Source organism: Melozone crissalis, unplaced genomic scaffold (genome assembly GCF_028551555.1).
Source record: "Melozone crissalis strain CALT ecotype California unplaced genomic scaffold, PUWL_Pcris_2 ptg000018l_1, whole genome shotgun sequence".
In the NCBI taxonomy this organism is placed as follows: domain Eukaryota; kingdom Metazoa; phylum Chordata; class Aves; order Passeriformes; family Passerellidae; genus Melozone; species Melozone crissalis.
This window is the reverse complement of record NW_026535796.1, coordinates 43,300,428-43,327,180: the sequence shown is the minus strand read 5'-3', so window position 1 is coordinate 43,327,180 and position 26,753 is coordinate 43,300,428.

Genomic DNA, 26,753 nt, shown 5'->3' with positions numbered 1-26,753 from the left:
GCATTGGAGATGTTCTTCCCACTCCCATAGGAAGATGCTGTGCCTCACACAGTGCCTCTCTCCCCACACTGCCCTCAAGGTTTCTCTCCTCTTGTTGCCATGTCAGGACTTTTAGCTGTTCAGCAATTCTTTGGGGTCCAAAGGAAGGTCCAGTTCACTGTGTCAGAAGCTGTGTATATACACTGTAAGGACAAATGTCTGCCCCAAGCTGCTTCCAGATAAACAGACTGGAAAAACAAATGCTGGAGAGGAAAAAGAAGGAACAACTTCACAAAGTGACAGCTGTACTACAGGACGATCTCTTGCCTTCCAGATGAGAAGTGCTTAGCCGGAGTAAGCACTGTGCCAAAAGCCTGCCCACAACTAACCCTCCCACTGCCCTCACCCCCATCCATGTCAGAGTGCAGGGATTTCTCTTCTGGACCTACAGACATGAACAAATGGGTGAAGGAAAGAAGGGCTGCAAGCATATGCCTCAGGTGGACCAAAAAAAAAGCCTCAGATCAAAAGAGTGTACAAGCAATATTAGCAGAGTTCCCTGTTAGGTCACCTTGAAGCCCATCTAACCAACAAATAATAGGCTTATACTGCCATATTCTCTCCAGCAGCACTGTCCTGGCAGGAGCACAGTCACTGCTGCTGCAGTTCAGATCAGCACAATCTTCAAAGACCTAACCTATTCAAAAGTTTCTGATAAGAAGAATAGATGACTGCAGTTTACACTATTGTGGACAGGGCTGTCAGTCCCTGCCATTCTGGTGGTCAGCAGATCTCAAAAACTAAGCCTCTCTAATTATGCTTTTCTTATATTAATAACTCATAATACTGATTACTGATAAAATAAGCATCCATATGCTGGAGGTATTTGGCATAAACAAGCACCAGTGGACTGCACATTGGCAAGCCTACAGTGATGTCAAGTGTTTAGAAGACATGAGAGGAAAGAAATCACTCTAAATGATGCCAGAAAAAGTTGCTGCTTTAAAGGACTCTGAGATTAAAAACTCAGGAAAATTCATTGACTACATGAGAAACTTACCCATTATCATTCCAGAAAATTCAGACTCCAGAGATATTGCATGTCTGTCCTTGCTAACATCTGCCCATTCACTCCTGGAGTCCTGGCTGAGGGTGAGACCTGGCTTTGATAGCAGAGCCACTGCTCTACACAGACTTATAGGAATGACTTTCTCGCCTTTCCTAGATAAAATTGCAATAAATCACCAAGAAATTAAGACTTTACTAGTTCATTACTAGTTCCCTGAGCCATCCAGCCTCCCCAAATGCTTCATAAAACTTCCAGTTTTCTAATATTTAAATTAAGTATTTCAATTACCTAATACTTAGCAATGTTGCTGATGTTTTTCTTGATTTTTCTTTCCTCACATGGACCTGGCTGGAAAAACTTCTATATCAAATGTGCATCTTAATTAAATATAAACTGGCTTAAGTGCAGGAGAATTAAAAAATTTCAAAGTTATCATTTTTCTCTCTGTTTTAAAGATGCAAATACCAGAAAGAGAGCAGTTAGACTTTAAAAGAAAAATTTATGAGTATTTCCCTCTTGGTACTCCTTCCAGTGCTTCCTAATTAAGGACAAGCCAATACAGTATCATGTACCAATCTGGTATTTATTAACAAAGCTAGTCATGATTTTTAACTGATTATTGCTCAGAGGATCCTCCCCTCATTAATATAAATGAATTAGGAGGAATAGTGCCAAATGTTGCAAATGGGAATTAACATGAGACTGCAAGGTATAATTAGTTGAAGATGCTAAATACATCAAAGTATTAATTTCTGTATGCATATATATATATATGTATCACATTTATATATTATCTAAAAATATTATGTATATGTACACAGAGTGCACATATCAGCTTAAGAGCAACTTACAGATGGATGCATAGCATTTTTACTATATTAAACCCTGCAGCTACAGAAAACAAGGTATCCAACTGAAAGGGGATTACAAAATCTACTGAACAAAAACAGAGAGGTTTTCCATACAGGATAACATTGATGATAAAAATTATTTAAGGCAAGGAGTCTCTGAATCAGACACTACTGTAGGTAAAATATCACAACCCCATTATTTTGTTTTCTGTTATTCTCATAATTATGTAATTTCCCTCCTTTCCCCCTGCCATTGCTGTGCCTGTATGTCTGTCTGTGTGTCTGTGTCCATGTGCATCTGCCAGTGCGGAAGTGCAAATACAGGAAGGCTGAATCACTACAGCACAGACAAAATTTATACCCTGCATTTTGATTATTTAGGTGAATATCAAAGAGGATGGCAGCAAATCAGGACACAGAAATATACTCACCTTTGTTTCTCTGCTGTACTCTGCATTCAACTGTAAAAATGGCCTCTCTTTTCCACACCTTCTGAAACCAAAGCATGAGCTAGCTGGTAACACACAATAAATACAGTCCAAAAAAGCCAAGAGATGATCTACTACCAATCTTGGACCTGTTGGACCTGTTAATTCTACACAAAGGTGTAAGACTTGTCTAATACAGATTGCGGCCAAAGGTTGCTGCAAGAAAATATTTTGTCCAGTTTCCTGGATTCATTGTTATGTTTCAGAAGGAAGTCACGTTTACCCTAAATCAGAGAACGTAGGTTTGGATATAGCAAAAATTTAAATGCGGAGAGGAGGATGGATGGCACAGGTGCATGACTACATCCTCATGTCATGTGGCAGAGCTGTTTCCTGTGCCTCATAGCTGCAATGGAGGGTTAGCACCGCTATTCTCAGACCACTCCTCAGCTTTGGACCAGAGTCTCTAAAATGCATCCAGAGTGCACAAAAGGACCAAACTTTATTGCAGCTCTTCACATGTCAGCAACAATACTGGAGATCAGCATCTTGTGCTTTTCTTGTGTTTAAGAGCTACTAAACTGGACCAAACAAAAGGCCTGTGTATCCTGCCTTTGACTATTGATGGTATCAAATGTTTAGGGATGAAATGTAATAGAATGGTTGTTCCCTGAATTTCTCTCCCTGCATCCATTTGGCAACTTACAGATTCCTTTTATGCCATTACAGAGGTCAGCTTGTCTGATAATCCTAAAAAGAGGACACAGTAACTTCATGTCAACCTACATGACTTTGTCTAATCTTTTTTGAAGCTGTTTTTCCTGTTGGTGCCCACAATATCCTCTAGCACTCAGTGAAAATTTTGTGAGGAAGAACAAGCAGCTGTCCTCTGTTTTTCAATCACTCCCCACTCCTTTCCTTGACCAGCCCCTAGTTCCTCTTGGAATGTTTCTTCCACCTTTATCTTCTCCAAGCCATTTATGACATTGTAGGCTTCCTCACCTTGGACATGGTCTCTTGCTCAGTTAAGAAGCCTAGGGAACTTTGGAGTCTGCATCATATGGAAACTCCCATTAAAATAAACAATTTTAAATAAAACTTTTCAGATCACTCCTACATTCAATCTATGCTACATCTTTGACAGTATTTATCTGCTTCCTTAAAATGTGCCTTTCTACATGTTTTTAAACTGGAAGGTTAAGAGATTGCAAGCAATTTAAGGTAAAGATTATATTTTTGTGTGTGCAGTAAGTATGATGGTGGGGCCTTTAAATATGACTGTGGGAAAAGATAATAAACAAAAAAATATTGAATAGTAGTACATGTAAAAAGCATTTAGTAATCTAACCTGTTCTACTAGGAAAGAAACATAGGGTTCATAATTTTTGCTTTTCATCACAGAAGAAAACCCTTTATGAGCTTACTTATGTAAAACACACTTGTGGCCATAACTGCTTTAACTGGTATTTTAATCTTCAGGATTTTTAGTCCTCTAAATATCTAATTAGTACTGCTTTTTTAATGGTTTTATAAAAGCATCTTGGCATGTATGCATAGAGTGGCCTAGTGCCAAGGTACCATAACGCGCAGGAACAGTAACAACTCTGTTTCTGCACTGACTCTCTGCAATAAAATATGATCAGGAAAAAATCAAATCCAAAGCTGACAGGACAGCTCACATTTCTGTTAGATCTCATAAATCATACTCAAAGTGAGAATTCCAAATCTTTAACTGGCCTCTTTTTTTTTTCCTTTTTTGCCTTTTACCTCTTCATGTTATTCTTGACCTACCTATACCAGTCATATATATTGGGCAAATCCTGTCACTCCTGCAAGAAAGCTAAAGGGGAGGAAGAGCAGCACATAAAGGAGCTTGTCAAAAGGACATTGTAGATACTCAGAAGAGATTTTCTATAGCAAATCATCTGAGAAGTTTGATTTTGCTCTGGAGCTACAACGTAATGGATTGCATAGGATGTTCTGGAGATGGACTACCTGCTACACTCTGGTAGTAGCAGAAGTTGAAGCACTAATATATATTCAGAGAGAGCTTCTTTTCCATTCAGTTCTTCCTGCAAAGAGTCCTTCGTTTCTAAGCATCTGAACATTTGAAGATTTCAGTTAATGCAGAAATCTCAGTTAAGAGCTTAGATTTTTCACCTAATGTTTCCTCCTACTTGTCCAAACTAGTCCTTAGCCCTTTCTCAAAACCAAAGCATGATGTTCTCCACTTCTGCTCCCTAGCAGACAAAATGCAGACTTTGGCAAGTATATGTGACACACCAGCATGGCCCAGCCAACAGAAGGGCCCTTTGGTGCCACTCTCAGTCCACAAAATTTACAGTCACCCTCAGACTGCTCTAACTCATGGCAACTGACAAAAGCTGGCTAATGATCAGTCAGTGCAAGGTGGCATCTTTGCTCACACCTCCCTCCCAATTAGCACTCCTTGCTCCTTGCCTGCAGCAGAAAATCTGGGCCTTTATATTATTTTCCCACAACAGCAGCCTCCATCATTAATTAGTGTATGGAAGCTCTGGAGATCCATTGGGAACAGGAAAAAAACATCCTCCTGTGACAGTGCTACTTATTCTAAGAGCTCCAATTCCCATCAAGCTGTTAGTGACACACCCTTGAGCTTCTGGTGACCTTGCACAAGACCTTTCTTTGGACTGAGGAAAGGAAACTGTGTGACACACAACTCATGAAGCCTATGGCTTCCTGATTCATGATTGTATCATCTATATCTAATGGAGTTGAAGTTGCCTGACGCCTTTACTGTAGCTGGGACATTGGTAATGTCTGAATCCATGTATACTCTCAGTTGGCTAATAATGTACTTTAGCTTACAGAAATCTATCTTATCAGGGAACTGATGTGGGTAAACTCTCTCTAATTTTCCACTTTTCCACTTTCCTAAAACTTGTGGCAATGCAATCCCTAAATCACCATCAGCTGGTTTAGAATAAGAAGCCCGAAAGAAAAATGTCACCTTGGAAAAAAAAAGCCAAAACTCAACCCAAACCAAACCTAAAAATAAATCCAAACAAAAAAAAGCCAACCATATTAAAGGGAATCTGACAAAAGTCTGTACTTGTGTGTTGATTCCAGTTAAAAACTGGCTAGACTAAAGATTTCTCAACAACATTGGAAATTATAAACACCTTTTAAATATTTTGAAATAACTATGGATAGGAAGAAAATTTCAGATTTCTGTGATTCAATAGTCACTAATATTATTACATTTACTTTCTGTATGGCACCAGGTACAAGGAGAGAGTATTCACATGGGATATGTTCTATGTCAATCAAAACAACAATTAAAAATACATTAAGAAACAAATAAGTAGTTTTCCACAATGTGTTTTCCAAATGCATGGAGCTTTGGCACAATTGTAGATATTAGTGTAGATTTGCAAACACCTTGCTCAGCAAAGAACAGCTCGAGAATATATGATTTCTTTTGTCTGTAGTTTTATTCCAGAAGGTGAACTCAACATCTGCCCAGTTCAGATCATGGCTGTACTACCAGACCATGCACCTTGTTCTGATTAGTCTCTCCAAGTCCTAGTTTGACACCCAGTTGGTGCAGTTTAAATCTGAAAATGGTCCCAGGTCAGGCCTTTGGCTGTTGTAAGGTGCTGATCAGCAATCTGAAGGGGATATCCCCAGGATATTAAATCTATTGACCTATTGACACAAAATCTCTAATGGTTGAAAAGAGCTGTCAGCCACAAGCAGTGGAGTCTCTGCTAAGCAGGATATGAAGTAAAACAAGCATGTTTTTGGATTATTCCCTAACAGTATCCCCGTTCATATTTTTTCCTTGACCTTGAGCATGAGTAGATTCCCATGACAAGGGGTCTATGAGTAAAAGATAGTCTCATCACATCACAAGGGAAAATTAAGTTTAAACATTAATTCCATTCTTCAAAAGTTAAATAATGCTTCTGGCATCAACAAGTTCCAAGCAAGATTCTGCTTTTTCTATTCACATTCTTTCCCATCTTTGTCCTGTTAATGAAGAGTACATACCTAATGTGTCTGGTCTGGTGTTATCACACAGAATATGTCACATTCATTCCTCCTTTGTCTGTTATCTAAGCATATATGCCACTGGCCAGAACGACTCTTATTCTACTCCCCTTCCCCCTGCCCCTTCCACATCTGTACAGGATTGAAAAAGAAAGTTCTGTATATTACATAAACACCCATTGAGAGGGCTGCAGGCAAAACAATGGAGAGGGTACAAGGACCAGGTCAAAAGAAAACATGGAGAAGGAAAAATATTTCATCTGCATTCTAAAATACAGAAAGTTAACTCAGATAAAGTTGACTCCAGAACAGTATGCATTCTATTCCAGCAATATCTATTGCCATATGGGACTTTTAAATACTGGGTTTGGAAAGGAAAGAAAAGAACACAAGGTAGCCTAGTTAAAAACGCACCAGAAGTATGAAGACAGCAGCCCAGTCTGTTACTTGATATTCAAACCTTCTCAAAACTTTTCTGGGATTTTTTTTCCTTTTCTTCTTGGGGATTCTATACTGCTATGATCAAATATTTGACAGCCATTTTCAAGTAATTTTGCATGATTTCCATACTGAAGAAGTATTAAACATGAGATTCCAAGAAACTAGTCAGACTCTCTGCATTTTGCTATTTTCTCCAGCATAAGTACCCTAACCAGTGCCCCTAAGAAGAGTACAATATTGTACTATTTTTCCATATTTTCTTTTCCTCATAGAAAATTCAAAGCTTTTATATGTTTTCATGTTTGTTATACATTTTGATCAAATATCTCTTGAATATGTAGAAGGGAACAATGAACAACAATATTTTGGACTGTAGCTGGCAATGAGTGTTCAGGTACATCTACCTATCCTGTGATGCATTTAAATTCTCTTCTTGAAAGCCTTAGAATAAATAGGATTTTAGCACTACGTCTGAAGTTTAAAAATATACAAATAAAGTAAATGTATGTTAAAAAGTAGAGTGCAACAGTAAAATAACAAAATACATTTAAAAAGGAGGAAGCAATATAGTGTAACTGCAAATGACTCATCTTAATGGCATAACAAGAAGAAAAACATGCATGAATTTGGCATTACTATCAACCTTAGAATTGCTCTGGTAAGGAAGAGGAGAGAGAAAGAGACTGACTTCAGATGGCTAAGAGCTGCCTATTATCAGGGAAGCAAGTACTCTACTTTGTAAAGTTACCTTTTTATAGCATTTTGGGGATTTTCAGCTGATAAATGTAAATATTAATCATTGTCTTGAAAACTACTACACTAAATTTCTGTTTCACTTACAGCCCAGAGTGAGGCACTTATACAGAAAAAATTGCACTCTTTTCATTAATTTTGAAGCCATTCTGCAGTGATTAACATGCGAAGACTGCCAAAGCATTTTCAAGGTTGTTTTTGCACTTTTCTGCATCTGCAGCTCAGATCACTGGAAAGTGCTGAAGCTCCAAACATACCTAAACATTTTATCATTCTTTAAACCCATAGTAAAAATATTTTTAAACTATAAGAATGTCTTATATGAAGAATAGAAAAATCTATGTGTCTCTTTATTTCAGGGGATGAATTACTATCTCAAGAGCTTTTTAAAAGTGACCTACAAATAATACCAGGAGTTAGTTTTACATAGCATATATTTCATGATGAATGAAGGAAGAATGCCAAAATGTTTATTTTATTCTTGTTACTTGAGTGAGGCTTAGGGGAATTTTTTTTTAAGACATTTTTAAATTTCAGTTTGGTTTTCCTGTATTTTAATCACTGAACTGATTAGTGATATAAAAATATATAGCATGGTTGAAGAGGATGAGAAAAGAAGAAATGTTTTAAATTTATCTTCTCAAAAAGGTTATACTAGTATGCTGCAGTATTGCTCAGTAGTGTTAACAAAAGAAAAATACAAATTGTACCATGAATTACCACTAAAACTCCTTTACTTTCCTTGATTCATTCCTCCCTTTATCTTCTTGACTGTTATGATATCATAATTTCACCAGCAATTCAGGCATAGATCATAGTAAATGGAGTTAGATATATAACAGGAAAGAGAAGGAATGAAAAGGGGGGGGGAAAAACCCCAACCCACAACTGTCAAGCCTTCTTACATTTCATAAAGTATCAAAAACATTATCTATACTTGCTTTCACTTTTTCTTTGTCTATGTTTAAATTACTCTTTAAATGCCCCTGCCCCCCAAACCCTCCTAATATTTAGAGATATGAGCTCAAGAAGTTCAGTTTTAAGGACTTTTTTAACCAATAGCCTGTCTTTCTAATTATAAATGGTCTGAATAATCATTGCATTTTGATTTGCAACAGTAAAAAATGTGACAATTCATATTCAATTGTTTAACTGAGCATGTTATGTGTGATGTGCAAGAGAGTCACCTTTACATCAACACCTGGGACAGATATGGAGGCAGCATGCTTAGACACTGGCAAGGAGGGAGAATCTTGTCTTATTTTATAAAGCCCCCATCTGTCCATCTTGGAAGCAACAGCATAGAATGTTTGGCATGGACTCCGGTTCAAGGACTGAATGAGGATGTCCTGTGCAGCCAACCAAGAGTGGCTTTTTGTGTACTTTGCCCATGTCTAGCCTGGATACCTAGAAGCCACTTGATTTGTAGCTACTTCTTAAGATGATGCACTTATGGACTAAAAGACAATAATGATGAGATAGGGAGGCAAGGTAAATACTAACCAGAGATAGCATGAGCCTTACAGAAATGCACTGGGAGACCAGTGTCATTCCTATGCTTGTTTAATTGTTTTAGAAAATCTTTTTGCAATACATATAAAACGAACTTAATCATGTTTTTAAGGCTTTGCAGATAAAGGTCCACAGCTCTGAAAAATGCAACAGCTCTGGATGAAGATGCATGGGCAACGCTGTGTGAAGTTGTTTTGCATAAACTCACATCCAAAACAGTCGAGCTCCAAGCTGGTGCTACCTGATGTGTAAATGCTGCAGACCCCTTCTGCTTACCTCCTTTAGTGCTTTGAACAAATCAGAATGCAAGCATAAGTTTCTTGACTATTTTAGTTTTATGCTATTGATTTGTCCCCATGTACCATGTAAAAACTCTAGATGAAAACTGTCAGCATCAAAAGATTAGAAAGAACTGCCTCCTCCATGCTACTAATCTCTTTGGAGACAGAAGAGGTTGATATTGATTTCTTGGATTATTTTCTTCGTCTTTAATATTAAAAAAAGTGAAATAGGAAGAGAGGGAGAGAAGAAAGGCAGCTCAGTCATCTGACCAGCCCCCAAGTACCCTATTTTGTAAGGATGTGTCACAGTCTCCAGCGGAAAGCCTAGGGATTTTACATCACTATAGAAGGGAACTGACTTCTAGTCATGAAGATGGATATTTTTAATGGCAGTCTTTCTGAGTTCTAAGACCTTCAGCTTCTGTAAAGAAAGGTTTACCCCACAAAGAGTAAGGGTGAGGAGGACAGCACTGCATTGCGCACATTTCCGTCAGCTACGGACCTTCACCTTGCACACATCCTCCTGAAGAGGGACACAACCACAGCGCTGGTTCATTTCCTCTGAGCTTTACTCTGCTCCTTCTCCACCTTACCAGCCTGTTTGGGGTTGCTCACTGGAGCCGTCTTGAGTGTATTTGCCACCAGCTGCTTCCCACAACCCCATTGCTCCCCTACCCACTTCCAGAGTGTTGCACCACTCTGCAGGAGCCTGCAGTGCCATTTGCCAACACCATCTGCCGGACCTCCTGAGCCAAGATTACCTCCTCCCAAACCCACACCCTTTCTATCAGGGTTTCAAAGCCTGCAAACAAGGGGTCACAATCTGAAAAGAAGGGCTCAAAAAATCTGAAGCTGCTGTTCTTATTCCCAGCATCTTTTCTTTCTCCTTCCAGCGCACAAACATCATCCTTATCTTGCAGTAATTGTTCTGGGTGAAAAAGAAAATTCCAGTTTTTCTGGAACTTTTGACTGCTGTTTTAATCACATGAGCAGCTGCATCAAAACTGTGAGGAGATAATCCTAATAATGTCTTCTCTATCTCCAGACTGTCCCAGTCTAAAGAAGAGAAACTAAAGAGCCAGATGGTGCTCATGCATACTTACCCTTGAACTCTAGTTTCAATCTCCCTCTCAGAAAGTCCTTTAATAATAGAATTCAGAATTGCCATATCTCGTGCTTGTGAGGTACTTAACACACCCCATACATCTTTAACTTCCAGAAATCTCTTGTTTACATATTCTTTCATTTCTAAAGCATCCGAATTGGATTGACCCATGCTAGCAGTATTGAAGAATGTTAGTCTTCCTCTATTGCTACTCCCTCTGATGAAAAACCTCTGCGTGCAGCATCGAGCTTCATCACTTCTTTGTTCCTTTGGGCCCCCCCATACACTTGGCAGGGACTATGGTCCTTCTACAGCTGCACTGGGCACAAGGGCAGATTGCTGACTCCATTTATGAGGAAAAAGCCTATGAAAACTAGGCTCTACTATGAAAAAATGTCAGGTTATTACATTGAAACCATGGAGTATTTCTTTCACATTCAGTTCAAACAGAGCTAAATATGCAAAGAGTAATTTTTCCTTTGTAAGCCATTTCCAGGGGTTTTGGTCTGCTTCAGGAGAATAAGAAGAGGAGAGCAGAATCCCTGAGTTCTACTTCTGCTTTTGACTCTCAGCTAGCTGTATGATTTTCTCAGTTTCCTCAGTCAAGGCATTCCTCAGTTTACCAATTTGCAAAATGGATACAACAGCGATATATCCACAGGAATTCAGAGAATAAAAGCAGCTGTTTGCAAAAGACTTCAATATGGACAAAAAAAAAAAAAAGGCAGATACTTTATTCTTTCAAATTAAAAATGGGATAGATTATTCACATATCTATACATAAACTCAAGCCATGAATCTGCTTGTAAGTGAACCACTCCTACATGAACCCTGCACTCTGTTTATAAGGCACATTGTTTCCTTTATAAAGCCTACAGAAGTCAGACTTTGATTTGAATATAATAAAATTGCAGAAACAGCAGAAGCTGGCCATGTAACTCCTTTTTTAATGAATACCTAAAGTAACAGTCCTCTAAGCCATTGTGTCATCTTTCAACTCCTGTCCCTCCCTCCCCCTTTCTGCACCAAACTCGAGGAAAAGAAAAACTGATTGGCAGGTACTATAGCTGGCGTGAATAACCACGACTATATATCTTGTCAAAAATCAGCATGTACTTTAAAAAAGAAGAAAGTAAAATATGAACATAAGAGGAATAATCTGAGGCTCTCCCATATTCTCATTCAAATTTTTCTATTTAGATTTCACTATATTTCCTTTTTTAACCTTCTCCTGCAGGTCTTTATATATAGGACAAAAAAAAATCCACTTCTGTCATTTAAAGCATGATGAAAGTACCAAAGAAAAATCTATTTTCAGCTGTTTCTCGTTAGAGCACTTTTTTGCCACTGTGATGAAAGTCGATGCAAAGAAAGAAAGACGAGTCACTGATGAAGATGAAGAAGCATTTCTGATCAGCCATCTGTTCAACCAATTAAAACCCTCGCAAATAAAGTTGTGTATACTTATATAGCTAACCCATAAAGATATACATATCTGTGTGTACACTGGCATGCGAATACATACATATAAATACCATGCAAAGTCTACTTTGCATACACTGAACTCTGCTTACATGCTGAGCATGGCTAATTAAATACACACATAGAGAAACACTGAAAATGCGAAATAGACTTTGGCCCTGCTGCGGAACAAAGCCTTCTCTATTAACATCCTTTCTCTTAATGGTCCTTATGCAGTAAAAATAAAGTCCAAACACTATAATTTCACTCCCAGAAAAGTTACAAATACTGTAGGTATCTTTAGAAACAGCTGCAAAAGTGGATTCACTTCTGACAAGATTGGTGTTAATTACCAGTAAGGACTTCAGTATAATACTATTTAAATCATTTTAAATTATCCCTCTCAAAAATTAATTTTTCATCAAAGATTACACAAAAAAATCATGATATCATCTCTGCAGCTGCGATTTAGTAATAATTTCATCTATTATTACCAATGTCACTTAGATAAAAGAAAAATGGCATCCTACTGTGCTGATTCCAGCATAGGCCATATATAGAAATTTTTAACTATCACTTATAATCGCCTTGATGAGCTTAAACCTCCTCTCAATTAACACCCTAAATGACACTGAGACATCTTAATGGAGGATGTAAGTAAAGGAAAAAGACTTTAATCAAAGAATAAAAAGAGAAGTGCCAAGCAAAAGGAGGAAGTCTGGTGCACCTCTCAGTGTCCAATCTCACTGGGGTCCTTTATCTTGTCTTGAACTTCTTGTCATCTTTATATTGCGACTGTAACTTCACAGCAGCCCTAAAAAGAAAAAAAAAAAAAAAAAAGTGAGCATGTTCTTATCTGCAGTTCCCATCCTTGTCTTAGAAAGACAGTAGGGGTTTACACTGAACAGGCAAACACAGATTAAATTAAACTGAAGAGACTGTAAAAAATAAAACAATTTCATCTTACAATGAGGCTTACTCCATTTTGGTTATTACTTCAATAGTGGTTAAGGGCAAATCTTAAAGACTGGAATACAGTCATTCACACACTATTCAATAAACCTTGAATGAGCGTGTTTTCATCCTAACATCCCAACCTCAATAAAAGTTCTGCTTTCACAGCCAGCAGGTAATTATACTTTTAAAGATCTCATCTGCCAGACAACCACGTAAATATTTGCTTAAATGGCACCTAAAGTTGATATTATTAAGGGCATTTTTGTCTCCTCAGCCTATCTATAAGACTCACAATACAAGCACTTAAATGCATACACTTACTGGGTGGTTGTGGTAGCACTCTTCAAATATCAGGAGGGCTGAGAAATAAGTCTCTATGTAGTGTTTCCCAAACTTATGAACTCAACTTTCTAGCCTTCAGAGTAACCACATAGATGTAGTAAGCTGATAATCTTCAGCCACTCTCTGCAGACTACTTGCTATACCTTTATGCAAAACTCCTGGGGTTCACTACAGCCTGGGAACTGCTGTTTTGGGATCCCCAGGCTGAAGGTACAGGCAGAGGGTGGTTTTGCCCTGGTAGATGAAACAGTGACAATCTGCCAGCCCTGACATAGAAAAAAGGGCTTTGGGAAGTGTGATCACAAATTATCTCTGAGGGACTTTGGGAGGTGCTCTAAGTGCCTGGAAGCCATAAATCTCTGCTGTACCAGCTAATGGGGCCATTAGGTTTGAAAGTATCTAAACAACACATAAAAGTTCATATATATATATATACACGCACATATATATATATGCATATATATATATGCATATGTGTATATATATATGGTTTCACTGCCTAATATTTTTTCAGCTAATTCACTCATAATGAGAACCAAATTAATATTTCTGTGTGCATTAATAGTAAAAAAAAAAAAAAAGAAAAATCCAATTAAAATCAGCCATGGTATTTCATTCCTTTCAAGCGTTTTTTGCCCATTACAGCTTCACAAACTGTTAGCTACAAATTACACCAGTTAAGGATTCAGGATATTTTGATTAACAAATAATTTGCAAATGGATTTTATTTTTATTTTCATAGGATATTCTTGAATAGTTCATCCAGCCATTTCAGCTTGTGGGTTGTTCAGCTTTTCAGTAGTCACTCCTATTCTCTATGCACATGGTATTTATGACACACAAAGTACTGTTAAAAGAGCCCCTCAGGTAAAGGTAAGAAATATCCCAACCTCTGCTCCATGACAGGCACAGTATCCACTATATTTAGTCATTGCTGTTACAGAGAAATTGATCAAACTCACCTGTGCTGGATGATTTTAGATTCATGAATGCTACATAGCAACTAATAATGAGCAATGGACTGCGTATTGTTAGGGAGAAATTTGTTGATGTGCAGTGAATCATGGAATCACAGAATACCCTGAGTTTAAAAATGCCCACAAGCACCATTGATTCCAGCTCCTGGCCCTGCACAGCACCATCCCCAAGAGTGTGCCCAAGAATACTGTCCAAACAATTCCTGAGCTCTGTCAGGCTTGGTGCTCTGACCGCTGCCCTGGGGAGCTGTTCCAGTGACCAATCAGCCTCTGGGTGAAGAACCTTTCCCTGATATCCAGCCTGAACCTCCCCTGACACAACCTCAGGCCATTCCCATGGCTGCTATCTCTGGGCACCACAGAGATCGGTGCCTGCACCTCATGACAAAGCTGTAGACTGCTGAAGTCTCCCCTCAATCTCCTTTTTGTCCTTTTTGCCCAGTCTGTCCAGACCAAGTGACCTCAGCCTCTCCTCATATGGCTTGATATTAATATCTGTGCAACCTTCAGCACCCACAAATATTACCCTGCCATGGGGCATCACTCTGAATATTTCCTACTAAAGACCTTCTTGTGACTCACAAAAGAAAAAACCTTCCAGCATTTATTCTCCAAAGTGTTTCTTGTTTAGGTTTTTTTACCCTAATTTGGAATTCTAGCCAAACATACTTTTTTCATAAATTAAAATTTAAGAAGGTTTGATTTTGCATACATAACATACAAGGTAGCAGTGAAGTAATGCATGCAATTTAAAAAAATCCCAAAGTATTCACTGATCTGAAGGTTGACAGTCTATCACTTTACAAAAAAAAAAAAAAAAAAAAAAAAAGAAAAAGCTAAAAGCTTTTCAAAAAGGAAATTTCTGCAAGTAACCAGTCCGCTGCTAAATGCTAAGCACCCCATCTAAAAGACAACTCCTTGTGTGATCAAGGAAATGCTTATTTTCTTATCCAGCAGAACTCCAAGTACACTGCTTTTAACTTGGTCTCCATTTCACTGTTTTACCAGTATGATAAGCATTTCTGTTGATTACAAGCCTGAGAAAAAAAAAAAAAAAGGCTTTTCTGATCAAAATGGCTGTGGCAACAAGGAGCCTAAGGCAGACTTGGTAATGCTGATATCAAAAGGAAGGCCTTTTCCTGGAATTGGGTTTGAGCTGCCTCAGCAAGTGACTCTCATAAACTGCATCTCTTCAGAGGAATGGGAGAGTGCCAGTCAAGCCACACTGTGAAATACTTTCAAGTGCAGACAAGCCTTAGAGCTCTGATATTCAGATTCAGCTAAACAAATGCATACTTCAGTGTGGATGGACATTCTCGAACTGGTTAATCATTTTGTGACCTCGCCAGCACTATGAAGATTGGTAAGACAGTAAAATCAGTCTAATGTTAAGGAAAAAAAAAATAGAATTTTCCCAATGATTTCCTCTGCTCTCAGCTGTACACTGCTGCTTCTTGCTCTGCAGAGACACTGAGTGTTCACCTGATCTCTAAGCTAACCAATTTATTTCACTAAACTGGCAGAAAATGCTGCATTGGTATTTGCTGCATTCATTTTCTGTCTGTTTAGTAAGCTGAAGCAGCTTGCTGGGGCATCAAACAAGTTCCAGAGCCAGCGTGAGAAGGAGGGAGGAAGGAAGGTTGTTTCTTTTCTGTATCAGCAGGATTTTAGGATTGTCCTCTGGGGAAATCAAGCTTTTAAACACTGTTATGTCACTGTACTTGGAGTTATCACTTTGACCATGCCAGAGCTATTGTTCTGACCAAAATACAGGGGTCTCTGGTAAGAATAAACAACAAGACTTTCACAGATACAGTAGGGGGTTTTTTTTGCAGGGTGGAATAAATTACACAGAGACATGCACCAGCCTGGCAGTTGATTAAGATTGTGAAGATGACAAAGAGCAAGCAAACCACACTTTCCTCTCCTAACCAGCACTGCCATGGCTGCAACTCCCCTGACATATATGCCATTTTATCTACAAAAGAGCGTTTCTGCTCTATACTTATCTTGTTCCCAAAGTTGTATCAGTTTATCAGCTTTTTATACCAGTGTAAACTTAGCTTCCAATGGAAGTGTCTGACAGTCCAGCTATATCACAAGCCCTTTCTAGCTAGGATATGGTCATAACAGAAACCTTTTGGCTTTTGATTACAAAGAAAGCCTATATTTCTGTGGATGTCCTGCCATGAAGCTGCACAGCTGCTATTTTTACTTCTTCAGTCACCACCTTTCCAAACAAAAAAGAAATTCTCTGTGTGCTGTGAATAACAATAAAAAAAATCTATTCACAATTACTCTGCTGCATTTGTGTCCTTTTATTTCTTTGCCAACAATATGGGAGTTCACTCTAAAATTCCCAACATTCTGCAGTTGCTTGAGAGCCAGGACAGCTCTCAAGCCAGGTCTAAATTATAAAGTGTTGTTGACAAAGCTGCTTCAGTCACAAGCATGAAAAAAATCACACCCTTAATTGATATAGATATGTGAGCAACACCCTCTGTATTCATGCAAGAACCCCCTTGCTGGCATGGCTTATGCCACTCAGAAAGGTAGTTGAAGAAAAAAGGCTCCTTTTGCCAATGTATATTTTTCCTCTGGTACAACTCAGCCAACAAAGCCTGTGTGTCATGGACCAGTGATTCCCAAATTTTCTGTAACAATCCTTGCTTGACAAAATTTGCCATGTGTAATCTGGTTGCTTCCCCCAAACTGATCTTTAGTTCCCTAAACTAAACAGGGAACTAAGAGGGACACCTTGTGTCCCTCTCCCTATCTTTGAGGTACTTTTTCTCTGTTCCCACTGTTTCCCTCCCAGCTCATATGTTCCCTCCTTTTTACAGGACCATTTCTGACTAGAATAACAGATCCTGTCAAAACAAAAAAAAATGAAAGCAAGTAAAGACTTTCCATTTCACCCTTTAGTTTCATCATTCTCAGCACTGAAGACACCAAATCTTAGGATAGTTGAGTTTGATAAGGATCTCTGGGGATTAACCACTCCAACCACACGGGCAAAGCAGAGCTAAGTTGAGCAGGTTGCTTGGGAGTTTGTCCAGTCAGGTTTGGAGTATTTTCAAAGATGGAGACAAAGAGGAAATCCATGCTGGAACCTGCATCATTTGAACTATTCCCCTATGGAAAACATCTCAAAGTCTGCACAGTCTCCATCAGTTTTTTCTCATTTAGTTCCAACACCCTGCAACTGGCAGAGAGGCACTTAAAGATAGAGCAGACATTTAAAACTCAGGCATCATTTGGGGAGCTAAAGTGGATTAATTTTCTATAGTTTCTCTATCTTTCTATCTGTTTTTGAGAAATTGGAAGGCAGTGTCCTCTGCTTCTTTGTATCGAAGTTGCTACCTGACCCCTAATAATCCTGAATCTACTGATACTCCAGGGTGCACGAATGTGTCCAGTGGGAAAGGCTGACTCTTGTCTTGCATTTGACATACAGTCATGTATTTCTACAGAACAGACAGAGATTATTCCTATTTTATATATTAGGTTAAAAAAATACACCTATGACTTAAAAGTACAAGGAAATCAGTATGAAGTACACAGAGCTGTCTCTAGGTTGTAGACATGCTCATCCCCTCCTCCTTCACTTCAACTTATTCTCAGTGAGGTATCTTGCCATACACACCCTAAGACACTTTAGTTCATTTAACTGAAGATTTAATCTAGCAGAATGGAATCCTCTTACACTATATTGCATGCTTGGATGGATCTATGGCTAACTGGACAGGTGCAAGCATGAATTATAATACAGCATTATGTTAGGAAATGCTGCCTCCATACATAACTTTCAGAGGGAAACTCTGGCCTACAAAGCTGCTACATTTACTTTGGAGTTACACACAGTACTTCACTGATGACCATTGAGGTACATTACTGAAAAAAAGAAAAAAATTAAAGCCAAATTAAGAGAAAATCAAGTTCTGCAGGGCTAACCATACAGGAAAAAATATTATGGGGCTTCTTTCTGAATCTATGTCCTCAGTCTTAGAATAAGATGGCTAGGAGAGATAATTTAATAATAATAATAATATCTTCATGATTATATGACTAATAAACTGAGTTACTATAACCCAAACCCTAACATTAGAAGAATTATTTGGGAAAGAAAAATATGCTTGATTTTTTATTTAAAATTAATTGAATTATGTGAAATCATTGTTCTGTCTCTTATCAATGCCAAAATATTGTAGTAAATAAGTGAGAGCATATCTTTAATAGATATGAGATTTTTTTCAAAAGAGCACAAAGGTCTGTGAAGATGATGAAATTTCTATTCTTGAAAATCAGCTCCATCAGAGTTGAAACAGAGCAAGCACTTAACACATAAAAAAGGATGGCTCTAAGTAGAAGAAAAAGATTGCATCCAATTGAAATTTCAGGGAATGTAAGTATGAAGAATGCAATCTCCCAGTCAGAAATTGATTAAGATACCACTCTTTAAGCTGGGAGATCTTTAGTTTTTGTAAGTGGACAAGACCAAGTTAGCATTTCATTCAAGAAATGCTATATTGACAACAGTGCAGCCTTCTCAACAAGGAGAGACAGCCATGCAGAGGAAATATGCAGCTGAAACTGGGATACCACACCAGTTCAAGTTCTGTATTCTCAATCTGTCTTTCATCTACAGCTCTTCCTTTCCTTAAAACATTACATTTAGAAAGAAATCTTGTAAGACAACAACAGAAAATATCTACCACAGAACAAATCATGTCTACAAGATTCCTGACATGAGTTTTCTATGCAGACTGCATTAGTAATTATTAAATGGCAACAGCATCTTTATGTTAACAATATTTTTCTCTGCCTGTCAATTACTCATACTCTGATAGTCTATTTTTTAAATTGAAATTCTCAGTAGCAGCTGAAAACTGGAAAATTCATCTGAAGAAAACGGCCAAATACATACAGAATTACTTGGGACGTATTCTGGAGTCTCAGTCTCAAGCCTAGTTTGCCATTAGGGTCATACCATAGCAAGCCCAATTATACCACAAGCTTTGGCCTCTAAGGGTGCATATAAATACTGTTGTCCACCTCCATTTAAAAATGGTAAGACAAAAAAAAAAAAAAAAGCCATTTGGTTTTGGCTTTAGTGTCCCAGTAACGTTGTTGCTCATGCATCACCAAACTCCTCCCTGCAAGCATAAGGACACTGCAAATCCAGCCTCAGGGCAGCTTTTCCCCAGGAGCACCACGGGACTGCCACAGAGGTGACAGTCCAGGGCATGGTGGTGCATCCTCTTAGCGCCTTTTGTGCAAGATGGGCACTCATTTAGCAAGAAGACATGCCAGCAGCAGATCAATGCAAACTGTGCCACCTTCCAATAATTTTAATGCTTGATCGTGATTGAATAAGAAATTAGGCAGACTGCAAAGTGTACAGCACTGTCCTACAGTCAAGCTTTAATTAGTTAAGGCACATAGAGCCTCCCTGGAACAATATGCTTGTATTTCTTAGAAATGTAGAAATGCTTTTATAGAAATATGAACTAAAAATAACTTGTATGCAAGGTAAAGGTGGGAGGAATTAGGGCATGAAATCCTCAACAGACAGCTCATGAGCTTTCTCTTTGGGGTGGTGTTTGAAATATAACTGCTCCCTGAAGAGTCTAGATACAGTAGTAAAAGTGCCAGGAAGGGCTGCACCCTATACAACACAAGTGAACTGTGTGCAACAGGAAGGAAGAAAAGGTTTAAAATTGTTCATGTTTTTTCCTGCCTCTACCACTGATCATGCTCTGTGAGATCTTTAGTGATGCACTTCACTCCCTACCCAAACTGAAAATATGTGTGCCATACTGTGTGTTTCAACTCTCTGCAAAAACATTTTGATCTTCAGACTAAAAAGCCATAAAAGAAACTGAATCTCAAGGCTAAATGCAGGAAAAAGACTGGGATGAGAAAATCCAAAATGTAAAGACTGTCTTGCCTAATTATGTGTTTGTCTCCTGCAGCCAACTGTCTGTGGTGACATGGCCCTGCTTCAGACAGGGAGCAGTGCATAAAAATGTTGACTAATAATGCTATCACATTAAGTGGTAACACAGTCTTACAAGAAAATATTGTATTAAGTTTCTACATTGGAATTTGAAGTCTATGGATATGCAGAATAGAACAATTTCAAATGAACAGCAGAGTTTGTCCTAAGTATAGTCACTTCAGTCAAAAAAAATGAATGGGTTTGAAGGCATGTGGTGGAGAATAGTTAAAAATTACTGGAGTACTCTTCAGATTATTGAAGCAATCTAGGAAATCTAAATTGGTCTGCAGTGCTCATGCCCAGAGTGTCCTATTCACTTCCAAAATGAAGTGCTCTTAATAAAAAAAAAAAAAAAAAAAGGAAAAAAAAAAGTTAAATATTGCATTTGGAAAGGATGGAGCACTTCAGTTTCTTCTTTTTTTTTTTTAGCAAATATTTCTTTTTGGAAGCAAATCGAAAAGCATTTTATCACTGTAGGCAAACTCACAAATTATTTTAAAATTAGCCCTATTTAAAACAAAAGGAGAATAATTAAAATAACACTGACATCCTCCTGCCTTGAAACACATTAAAAGTGAAAGGGAAATAGAGAAAAAAGCAGGTGAGATAAGAAAAAATCCATACCTTCAAGGGAGCAAAAAGAATTGTAGGGACATCTCTGGCCTGGTCTGTGTGCTTTGCAGAGATCCACAAATCAATACACTGCTGAAGCAATAGGGTGGTCTAGGGAATTGACCATGGTGACCCTATCTCCTCACCTTTGGCTGCACAAACTTCTTTCACATCACAGAAAAATGCCTCTCCTCCTTCCTCGTTGTATCTCAGTGACTGCTCCCTTAACAGCTGCACTTGCTCAGGACTCCTTAACAACTCTTTCTGAATGGATTTTCTTTCTTTGGTGAGAAACATCTTGCACGATTCTAAAGATGTTGTTGTGATTTAGTCAGGGTTAAAGCTCCAGATCGTCAGTGTGTAGGACTAGGGGGAATTTCAGCTTTCGTTAAACATGAGAGTGTTTTCTAGCCCCTATAGTTGGTGATAAAAACTTGGAAATGTGTCCCCAGAAAACTATAGAATCCAAATCCCAGCAGGCAAATAGAAAGATCTCCCCTTTCTCACCATTCCACATGCAAGCCAAATTATTTTTAAAGTTCAGTATTTAGAAACCATCTTTGCAAGTGTGGAACATTTGGGTCTCGCAATCTCCCTTTGCTGTGCCTCCCTCCTGGTATGGAACCTTTCCTCACCAGCTAAGATTAAACCAAGAACCAGAACAGAGGCTCTGGGTAGAATAAAGCCGGACCAGAGAGAGTGAGATGAGCCTGGAGCAGGGAGTTTGGGCTCCCTGAGCATCGAGGCAGAGGCGTTGCCCCTCCTGGAGCTGGTGCTGGGGGTGAAGCTGCAGGCTGGCAGCCCGCCACCACACTGGGAGAAATCCAGGGAGGGTTTATGTCTGTGGGACCGAGGAATGCAGCGGGCCCCGCTCCGAGGAAAGAGGGAGAGTCAGCTTCACTGCCAACAGAGTTAGGGCTCCCTTCCAGCATTCAGAAACGTACATACTTTTATGTATTTGCCACATGGCTTTGCTGCGCAGCAGCACATGTGTTGTGGCTGCGCAGCGCTGAGTGAAAAGAGCACCCTCATCAAGGAGCGTTGTGGGTGGGGAGGTGGCACGGGGGCAGATGGATGGTGGTACCTGAGGTTGGGGGAGAAAGCAAAAAACACTCATCTTCTGACAGCCAAAGAAAAGGGTTGCACTTGACTGACTTCATGCAAGAGCAGGAGACCCATTACCAACACTGATCAAAGATGTGAGGGAAGATCTATTCTAGCCCTTATTTTCTTCCCCTGATTTTTTTATTGTCAATATGTGCCCTGGTGGTGCTGTCTGTAGTACAAAAGTCTTCATGGAGACCAGACCCCATTGAACCAGGCAAAAATAATCATAAAGACCTTACATCAAAATCTGACGAGAGGGGCAAAGGGTAGAAGGAATTAAACATTTTAATTCCAGTCTCAGGTTTCCAAAGTCCCATTCCAGTGGCTTAACTATAAAAGACATCCCTCCTCCTATGGTTTAAGTTAACAGGGGGGCAAAAGTTGAAAAGTTGTCTTCCTACTGCTCTTCTGAAAACAGGCCACAACATAATTTCCAGCATACATTTGTGCTTCAGAGGAAAAATTCTATAAAAGTGGACATTCTTGACAAACATGCCTATGGCTCATGAATAGTCTTGGAAAACAGGGAGGCAATTTAGGGAGAGTCAGTTGCAAATGCAAAAGAAGGTTTTCCTTGCCATGACCACAGCCAGTATTTGCTCAGCAGAGAAGCAGGTGACACAAGACAATCTGCATGCAGCTGAAGGCTGATGGAAAGCTTGTTTGTGCTCAGCACACTAGAGAAGTTGTTCGGGAACAGTTACGTAAAGATTAGCCCTGTAAAGCTGCCAAATACTTTGTGTTATTATGTGCTGTGTTTGTGCCAGGCAGCCCCACATGTCAGAGCTGCCTCACAGGGCAGTTTTAACATGCACACCCACATTTTCAGAGTGCTCAGAAGAATAAAAAAGCCACGGAGGAACCAACTCTGACCTCATTCGCATGGCTGCCACCGCCGATTCCCGTCAGCTTGCCTGAGTGCAACCAGTGCAGAGCCGGCAAGGCACATCCACCGCATTTTGGAGATGGCTGTCCTCGCCTCCCCTCCTCCTCCTGACCCATCATGTTTCCTCAGAGAATCCCAGCTGCATGGATAAAAAAAAGTAGCAACTCAACCATGTGGGAGCATACAAATTTAATGCCGGCTAAAGATGAAGGCTGTCTAAATAACACAATGGTTGGAGTTATGCAGGTCATAAGTCTAGGGAGTAAGGAGCTCATGGTGCTTCTTTTCTTTTCTCTCTTGCTCAGTTTTCTTCACAAAAGTTCATTAAACAATGATTCTTTCTCCTTAAAAATTTATGAATGAATGATGTGTTCATGAAAATGAGAGAGCAAAAAGCCCTGGCCATAGCCAGGCTCAGCACAGTCTGGCACTCTGCAACTTTCCTCAAGGCCTTTCTCTCCCAGCATACTTCCAGCCTGACTCAAAACTACTCCCCATGATATCTAAACCTCACAGACACAGGGACTTATCAATGATGTGTACAGGTCTTGTGTGTGAGGCATACCTGTCCTGGAAGGGGGGGGACATGGAGCAATAGACCTAGAGGAAAACATCGTTTCATTAGTCCAGCAAAAAAAAATTCAGCTTTGATCTGCATTATCTAGGTCTCAGTTACAAGGATGCCATAGCCATAAAAAAATCTGAATCTGTCTGAAAATAATGAGGTCTATTATTTCAACTAGTATCAAAAGAGGCACCATCCTCTTCCAAGTCCTGGATATAGGACTACACATCAGTGTAGCTTGCCTGATTAAGAAAGGAGCAATAAATAACTAACAACAATGAGAAGTTTTTATACAGCCCTTTTTATGAGCAGTACTTTACAAATTAGAAAACTTATCTTAACTTCTCAATCATATTCTGTAACTCCATAGAATCACTTTTTTTTTTTGTTTTAATTTTAAATATATTAGCTATATTTATTTTTTTACTGGGCCTTCTTTTTATTTTATTACTTTTTCTTTTCTCTCATCTTTATTCTCACTTAGCTTCAGTTTTGGACTTTTTGTCGTTTAAGTATCTCTCCAGTTTTTCTAATACTCTACCTCTTTCCATTACTTTGTATTTCTCTATCCACTCCTTTCTATTCTTCCTATTCCTTGCTTTTTCCTCTTTATCTCATCCTCTTTATCCACTGTCTTCCGTCTTAATCCCCAGTGATGGTGATTCTTTTCCTTCCCAGCTCTGCCTTCAGTCTTCTTACATCCCGCTCCTTACTCTGATCATTTCACATGAGCCTCTCTCCCTTTGTCTTCCTCTGTTGTTACTATTCTTGTATATATAATTTACTGCAGTAGTGCCCAGAGATCTAACCTTGACTGTGTTTTCACCACCATCACCATCAACCATCTCAGAGTTCTGTTTCAACAGTCAAGGGCATTCCCAGTCTCAAACATCTCTTTCCCAGTGCTTGTCTTTACGTCTGTGGATAGGGCCTGCATGGCAATAGAAATGTTAGGATTAGCTTGTCCTTTCAGTGAGTTGGGACAATAGATTTTGGCTCCATGGCAGTCTGTCCTGGACTCTGCAAGGAAGGGGCCACACCAAGACATGGTCTTCAGGAAAAAGTCCAACTCATTTATTGCAAAGAACCTGCTAAGAGTTCCAAAGGACACAAACTCCAGCTCTTCCATGGTCAGTTTATCAGGTAACTGTAGACAGAAAACAATCAGACTCCAGACTGCCCTCACAGCAAGTGCAGATATGTGGGCACACCTGGCACGGCAGGCTCCTCCTCAATAAGGAGACAGAATGACTGAGAGCACCTCACAGATGGAATGTGATACATTTTCCTGGTGCTTTTGAAGGGATAATCTGATAATAATTAAGTTTTAAAAAGAAAACAACAAACAAACAAAACACCAACAGGAAAAAAAAAAAAAAACCCACAGAAATCCCCAACCACAACACTGTGGAGCTTTCTGGGTAGCAGCAGGAGTACTTCAAGCTGCTTCTTCCCTGGGGTAAGGTACAGTTTCATGGAAGCCCCCAACTCACTGAATAGTGTTTTTAGGAGGCAAATTAATTTTTACAGGTTTCTATGTCTTTGAGAAACTGAGCCTCAGAGTTTTGCTGGATGGGTAAGGTATCCAGGACTTCAGCAGAAGAAATAGCACCTGCTTCTTTTTAGAAGGATAAAATGTAGATGATGTACCACCATCAAAGAGACAGGTCAAAATTCCTTTACTTTGACAGACTTCATTTAGTACCAAAATGAAGAGAGGTCCTCAGTCCAGAGGACTGTGAAAGTCAGAGGAACAAAATGAAAAAAGGAAGAGGTTTTCTGTGACATAAGAAAAAATGTGCCTGCTGGAACACTGAAACTAGGCACGGACTGAGAGGAGGAGAGATGCAGAGAACAGAAGGAAATTGAAAGAAGTACAGTTGCTTTAAAAAATGTTATTTATGGAAAAAAAATATCTGAAAGCTGGTCTTGCAGTTACTGGCTTTTAGTCTTCATTTAATTTCCCATTTTTTCATCTTTCCTTTTCGAAGGAAAATGGAACATAACACATCAGTGTGAGCTCATCAGGTCTCTGGCCACGTGCATGGTTATGACCTGGTCAGAACACTTTGGCCAGAAAAGCTAATAACACTGACATGTATTTAACCCAACTTTTTTGTTTTCTGTCACCAGTATCTTCACAGGCTTGCTCCATCTTCAGATGCACTTCATATTAACTTGGCTGCTTCCACATGCTTCCGTCTATTTTGTATCTGGCTAAAGGATGGCTATTTATAGACTTTCCACACAAAATTTGGGAGGATAAACGAGAGGCTTCAGCCAAAGCTACACTCTCTGGCCAGCAGCAAAGATTGGTTTTTTATATCATAATTCTCTTTCCTGTTCTATGTAATGTGTGTGACTTTTACCAAGAAATTTTGATGGTCACTAAACATCCTGGGGAGCAGATCCATATTTATACTATGGATTTGAAAAATGGAAAGACTGGCTTGTTTGTTTGGGGGGTCTTCTGGAGGGAAAAAAGTTTTAAACTAATAAAACAATGTCTGATGACCCTAGCAGGGAAATGTATTCATGCTGTGCATCTATAGATGTATAAAAATAGATCAAGCTGGTTCTTTTTTACTATTTTGGATAGAGGAAGAATGAAAAAGAATGAAACTTATGATTGAAATGTTTGAATATTTTTAAACATAAAACTCCAACAATTTCATATCCTTATCAACTTGTATCTCAAATTATTAAGTTATTAAGTTAGCATAGAACATTAAAAGTACAGGTATTACTGTGCTCAGGAAATAGTGATGGATGGGAGAAGAGGAGGGAAATTAAAGGAGAAAGACTATTATTTACATGTACTCTACTTCTGACATAAAAATGGGGATTTTTTTCTGTTAAATGTTGATGCACACAAAATCATAGCCAGGTCTAAACACCTTAGTCATGGCAGGGGGTTAAAAAAAGAGAATATTTGAGAATAATGTGAATTAAAAAGGCAAGTTAGTTTAAATTTCTGTTTGGTAGGGCCTGAGGCCTACAACTCCAATGGGAATACACTGTAGCCGGAGGGCTGATGAATGCCCCTAATGAAGTTGGACAACCTGGAATACATGCATAAAATGATTTTAAATATTGATATGATGTCATTGTGTGACTGAAGATATTGAAATGTTAATTTTCAGAGCTAGACAGGTTGCGTCTAATTTATTACAAGGAGGGGGAATGATTATTTACACTTTTTAATGTAGCAATAAAACAATTATGGGATTTAAGGACAGAGAAAATATTCATGTTTCTTGGAGAGCGAAAATGCACGTTGTGACGGAATTGACTTAGAGGAGCTTATACCAGCAGATGTTAAGAAATATGCTTTTCCTTTTTTTTTTCTTCCTGATAATTGAGGTAATACATTCAGAAACTATGTAAAGTA